Genomic DNA, 7366 nt, shown 5'->3' with positions numbered 1-7366 from the left:
TTCCCCAAATACCCTACACAACCAGCATAGATACAAATGCATACTGTGTCCATAGTCTCCCAACCGGATTACCTTGGCACACAACCTCCCGGTCGGATTGCCACCCTGAACCACAATCTCCCGATTAGATTACCACTCTAGCCCAAAATCTCCCGATTGGATTGCCACTGGCCCAAAATCTCCCGATTGGATTGCTTGGGTTTGTTGGCCGATGGCACAAAGTAGTACAACCTCATCCTACCCATACTATGTCAGTATATGTAACAGATAAACATATAACCAACAAATAGATAATCATGTAGATCTAACATATCACTACAACATAGCAACATCCTATATACGAGGATACATAACTGAATGGGTCGGCATTGGTGCTTTCAACCCACAAGTATAGTGAGGAAAGTCACCTCACAGTCTAAAAAAAGATAGCATAAAAAAGATGTTGCTCCAAATACCAACTCTACATGTCACCTATACAACAAACAGTGACCCAAACTCAAACTATAACTCAAAATACTTAAAATGACCATAGGTCAAACTTGGTCAAACCCTGGGTCAAAGGTCAAAATTAGAAATTCAAAAATTCAAGGAAAGCTAAGTTGACTGAGTACGCCCTACGTACTTAGTTACTACGTTGCGCGTAGTTGTGATCAAGGCAATTATCGGGGCTTTAGCGCAGTACGCGCAACGTACCACTTGGTACGCCTGACGTACTCCACCTAGACTAACTCCTTAACATTAAGCACTTATTTTATAATGACTTTTCATCCAAATTCAGATCTAGACCCAAAACATCATTCTAGGTTATAAAGTTTCCACCTTTATGAGTTTCCATGGCTAGAAAAGGTCCAAAAGCTAAAACCCTAACTTATTATTCCATTAAGACATCATAACTCTTGCATGGAAGGGATAGAAGGACAAAGATAACATTTATGGTTCTAATCACCTCAAATCGTCTGAAAGGATAACTCTTATGGTTAGAGTAGACCCTACTCGTGAACACCAAGCTTATAAGACCAAAAATGAACATAAACTAAAGGCTAACAAGATCTAAGAAAATAACTCATCAATTTTCAAACTTTATACCTCTTGAAGATGCTTGAGGATGAAACACTTATGGATCCAAAATGATTTGAGCTTCCAAGATGATTTCCCTTCCTTATTCTTCATTCAAGAACACCAAAAATGCACTCTCAAGCTCAAAAAGGCTCCCACAAAGGATTAGGGTTTGGTAGGGACGAATTGAAAGATATAGGCTGATGAGGGAAAAGGTCTTGAGAAGATAATGATGCTTAAATATGGTTCAAACCCTAAAAATTAGTGTTTTTTCCTTTGTTACGTACGTCCTGTGTACTCGCGAGTACGCCCATCATACTCACTTGAAGGCGCATTTTCATTAAGTGAGCCATGGGACCATTTTGCAACAAATTATATACTTAGGGTAAAAAAATGAAATTACATGAATAAAGGTTGTTACATTGCAATTGAAAAAGTCAACCCTCACTCATCTTGTAGAAGATAAATGAAGATCCGAACTTTACCTGAACAAAGGGTGTTACATTGCAAATGAAATTACCTGAACAAAGGGTGTAACATTGCAATTTGGGGGTTTAGTCAATTATTTGATGTTTTGGTCCCTTTGATGGATTAATCTATGGAGTTTGGACAACTCCATGATCTTATAAACATTGAAGATCTGACCTTTTGGTTGAGTTTAGAGTGCATGAATATGCTCTCTTTACTCCATGCTTGAAGAAAATGCAATCTTAGACTTTTTGGGATCTAAGGCTTTAGATATAGTTGGGTTGTGGTATCCTAATAGATAAATTTGGAAACTTTATCAATTAAGTCATCATTTGGATCTATATCTGAGAGTTGGATGCTTGGACTTGGGAGATTAAGTTGAAAATTAAATATTGAATTTGGAAAGACGCCAGGGTGCTTTTAGGTTTTCCTAATGCGCGTGTGAATTGTCTGAACCCCGACTAATTTTTTCTATAGCGGGTGTTGGGCGCCCAAAAGAGGACGTGGAGCGCCTATTAACAAAAGTTTGACTTTTGGACTAAGTTTGACCTTGGGTTAAACTTTAGGGTTTTGGGTCATCGACTAAGGTTTGACTTTTATCTAATATCTAGGTGGTTTGAGTGACCGACCTTAACATTATTTGAACGCAGTAGTTGTTTCCTGACTTCTACGAGGTGAGTTTTTCTCACTATACTTCATGTCAAAATATATATTATTTTATGTTACATGCTATAAGTGTTGCATTATATTGATTAGGCAAGTAGGATAGTATAGTATTTTTCCTTTTGATCGTTTGATTTTTAGATAGTATGATTTGTGATATGTAATCTATGGGGAGCTAATGGTGGATAGCTACGAGAGTGGTGATCCTATATTACTCGTGTTCAGGGTTAGATGTGTAACATCCATAAAATTCATGAAAATTTTAAACTTTTTAAAACCAAACCGCAAATCATCATTGTTTACAATTTAGTTTTTAAAACATGTTTAATATCAGAGTTTTCCCAAAATCATAAAACAAAACATGAGGAGGTGAACGATCATGCATTTGCCTTCCCGCGATCACCTGGCGTACCTGAAACATAACCCAAAATTGTAAGCCCAAAGCTTAGTGAGTTTCCTCCAAAATACCAACACATCACATAATCATAATAATAACAACAAACAACATGCATACAGAGCCTTCAGTCTTACTGGAACGCCCCACCGACCTACAATCTACCTAGCACGCTCACAGAATCTTCATCATGACTGGTACGCTACACAGGGCCTTCAACATATCTGGATCATTCTCCGAGCAGTCGGCCTGACTGTTACCCCCCACTAGCCTTCATTCTATCCGGGATGCCATGGGTCTGTTGGACTTCAGCACAAAGCAGGACCACCTCAACCCAACCACACATATACTGTGTTGACACACATATAGATAATAAACAAGCATACAAATAACTAGCCACTAATAAACAAACAGATCTTACAGATCACTAAGCATAGCATCATCCTATCTACCAGGATACAAATCTAACAGATCACTACAATAGACAATCATACGATAAAGCAGGATAATAATCCAAAGGGACGACCTTGGTGCCTTCGACCCGTAAGTACAGTGAGAAAAACTCTAAGGTCCAACTTGGTCAAACTCAACTGGTCAAACCTACTAAGTCAACTGAGTCAACCCATCCGAGTCAATCCACCGAGCTACGCGGAACGTACTTTGCAGGTACGCTTAGCGTACTCCAAGCCTCTCATTGACCACCATCAGGGTGGTTGACCGAGTACGCGGGGTGTACCGTCGTACCACCCAAAATCTCCATTAAGTGCTTAATCTAACAAGTCCAAATGTCCAATTTCAGATCCAAGCCTAAAATGGTGTTCCAAACCATTAAGTTTCCAACTTTATGGTTTTTCATGCCTTATTAATTCCCAAAACCAAGATCCTAGTTTGTCTTAACCATTTAAGACCTCTATAACTTACATGCATGCACCAAATGAGCCAAGACAACATTTTTATGACTTAATGCACCGTATTTCTTTAGAAAGGACATATACTTTGGTCTTAGAGTGGCTCATACTCATTAAGGCCAAGAAAGGGGACTAAAAACACATAAATTATTCAAGGCAATATCTTAAAGAAATACAAGTCAAGATCAAAGCTTTACACCTTTTGAAGCTTCTCAAGAAGGTAAGAATCCCATATCCACAAGTTTCTCCAACACCAAGGCTTCTCCAAGAATCTTCTTCTTCCTTCAATACACCAAGAACACACACTTGAGCTCCAAAACACACACTCAAAGGTTAGGGTTTGCAAAAACGTCTCAAAGGAGGTGGAGCCTGAAAAGGTGGGGAGAAATGAGCCATAATGGTGCTTAAATACCTCTTAATCCTTAAAAATTAGGGTTTCCTCCTGACATTAGTACACCCCGGATACATAAGTGTACGCCCCGCGTACTAGCGCGCGACCTAGTACGCTCAACATACACACATGTACGCTTGGCGTATTTCTCCTGCCCAAATTACGAAATTACCACTAGAGCTTCAAAGCATAATTCTTGAACTTAGGGACTAATGTGACATAAAATAGAATTACATGGACGAATTTATAAGTACCTGAACTCCGGGATGTTACAAGATGTGTACAACAAAAATTAATTTTTGGGATGAATATATATGCACTAGAGCTATTAGTCATGAGTAGGCGTGCATGAGATCCGTTAGTTGTGGTTAGTTGCATAGACACGAGAGCCAAGAGACTTTTTTGTATACGGATCAGCACGACAGCCGAGAGCCTTTGTTTATATGCATTGTACGTGTATTGTGGTATATGGTATATTATGGAACTCGCTAATCTTTATGCTTACATTTTTGGATTAAATGTTTTTAAGTAGTTCTTCTGATCATGGAAAAGCGAAGGCGTGATTGTACACACACATCAACAACTGTTATATTGTTGAGACATCCATAATGATTTTACTTATTCTCTGATCTTGGATCTTTGGATTATGGTTTTATGAATAAGTTGTTTTATCTTGATTATGATTTTATGAATATGGGTATTTATCTTATTTATAAAATATTTATTATGAAAATTAGGATGCTGCAATTTTGTATCAAATCCCTAGTTTGAGGTAATTGGATGAACATATGTGTGATTCCAAAATTAAACTAGGATCTGAAAGATTTCACAAACGTTTTTGAAAAAGAAAATGAGACGCGATGTGTTCAGTCAGTCTAAACTCGAGAAGGAAAGTTATTCCCAGTATATCTATACTAATTTATATATGTTGATATGTGAACTGTTAGAAATTCATGCTAGTAAGTAGGCTAAGGATATTTTCAAGGATTATATGCTAGAATTGCCTGTTACATTGCCAGATTGATTGTTGTTTGCTTTCTGATGCTTGAAATCTATATTGATATTAGTTCAATGTTAAGTGAATTCGTTAGGATTGCATGCCGCTAAAACTAGATTGTCTTAGATTGCTTGGTTTTGCCCTATTGTGCATCTAGAGGTGGAAAAACTGACACGACATGAAATAAATGAGTTTGGGTAATATATTTCAACCTATTTAAATAAACGTTTTTTTTACACGATACTAAAATTAAAAAGGGTAAGTTTAGGGTTGGGAATTTCAACTCGAATAAGACTAAAAAATGACATGTTTATTTATATACAAGACTTTTGAATTCTTTAAATAAACTATAAAGATCCAAAACCGAAACCAGTAGTAATTGGAAAACTTTTGAATTGAGTCATTTCATAATGTGGAAATGACTTAACCGTCTAGATCAAGACTTCATTTTTAGTTATTGCATACTCTCCTCCCTTTAACTACTCTCTCGTCCTCATGATTTCATCTTCAGCCTCCCTAACTCCCACTCTTTCCATTTTGTCATTTGAATTAGCTAAGATTTTATATATAATACCTCCCAACTATTACCTTTTTCCTTTTCCACCTAACCAACTCTTACTCTTTCAACATGTTTAGTGTTTCAACCTCATACGACATGACATATTTCAAGGTATACCCCTAATACGAAAATAAATGGGTTAACACTACATGACACTTTAATTAAATGGGTCTGGTTAGGGTCAAGCACTTTCAACTCGTTTATTGTTTTGACATGACATGAACCTGCATGACAAGACACGGTTTCCATGTCTATATTGATGAGTCTTTTATGCATGCAAATCTAAACCAACTAAAACACAACAGGTAGTGTACCGAGGCACGTAATAGTATAGTTAAGGTAAGAAGGGTGTCAACGTGTAATGACCCAAAAATCTCGAACTATGTGTTATAAGACGTGTTAGGTTTAAATACATTCAAGGGTGAACTCAAGTAGTGTAACGAAAAAGTTTTTGGAAATGCAATATGTATATCCATGTATTTATTTCATTATAACAGAAATTTTATAAACATTTAGAAAAATTTTATTAAATGAAAGCTGCAGTACGCTATGATATGGTCTCGAGGATATAAAGTTTTTTAAAATCCTAGTCCATATGAGAAAGTTATGGTCGTTCGAAGTTGAGACAAAATAATTTTGACATCACGTCGTGACACATATATTACCACGACGTAGTGAAACCGACTTAACAAAAAATAACATATTTAAAGCCCTTGTTTCGTTAAAAAGTGTTTTTGAAGGAGATTTAGCCTATGGGAGGCCAAAAATTCGATGTTAGGCTCGGTTTCTTGATACCAGCACCGAGGGTAAGCTTATATGATGATTAATTTGTGTGTTTCATACATATTTCGGGATGAAAATCTGAACAATACAAGGTTATAGTATGTGTGAGTCTCGAGAATTAAAATCGAGATGCTAAGTACTCGGGGAAAATACTATGTTTACACCTCGAGTATAGGTTGTAAACGAGTTTTGTTAAATCAATAGTATGATTTGGACGCTATAACTATTGAGATGGTTAGAACTCGATGAATAGCTTATTGAATGGTATGTAGTAATTGTTTTAACAATTACATAACTAAAATCAGGGATAGAGTCACGTGTACTAGAACTTTCAGATATTGACCGGTCTCAAGGTGAGTAACACTACTCTAACACCTACAAAGATTCATAAGTGATATTACATAGTATGTTGGGTTAATATGTTGTGCAATTATTGTATTGGGGAATTTGTATACATGAAGATCTAGCAAAGAAATGATATAATTTGTGATTATTGGGATAAATCCCTTGGGTGGAAATTACCCTAATAATTTGTGATTATTGGGATAAATCCCTTGGGATAAATCGGATTACTGCGGAAATAATTATCGGTTCACCTTGTGACGATCAAGGCAACAAATATAGAAAAGAAATATCAGTTGACCCTACGTAGCTTAGAGCAACTACCGTTGGAAGTAAATTATTGGAATGGATTTAAGAAGCTTAACTCAATCGTGATTATTAAGAAATATTGATAGTTGGGTTCGGAAAGGAAGTCATGAAACAATAACTTGTTGATTTGATATATATTCAAATAAAGGCTTGATACAAAAAAAATTGTTTATTATAAGAAATTGAATGTGGTGTGCCATTATGTGCTAAATTTTATTGTAGATGTTATTCACTAAGTCGTATAGCTTATGATGTTCTTGTGACTATTTTGCAAGTTTACTGTTGGAGCGCCGACTTGGATCATGTACATGCTACCGGTACGATCCCAAGTGTTAGCGTCTTGTGCTCCAGACTGCTTGCGTACAACGTTTGGAAATTTATTAATGATAATTTTATTTTGGGGTGTACTTGGTGTGAAAATGTGGGTGTTATACGAACACTAGGGGAATGAGTATTATTCTAATAAAACTATTGCAACTAATTAAACTAATAAAAG

Source organism: Lactuca saligna, chromosome 8, assembly GCF_052625555.1.
Source record: "Lactuca saligna cultivar CGN05327 chromosome 8, ASM5262555v1, whole genome shotgun sequence".
Taxonomy (NCBI): domain Eukaryota; kingdom Viridiplantae; phylum Streptophyta; class Magnoliopsida; order Asterales; family Asteraceae; genus Lactuca; species Lactuca saligna.
The sequence above is the reverse complement of the archived record's forward strand: the minus strand, read 5'-3'. Positions refer to the sequence as shown.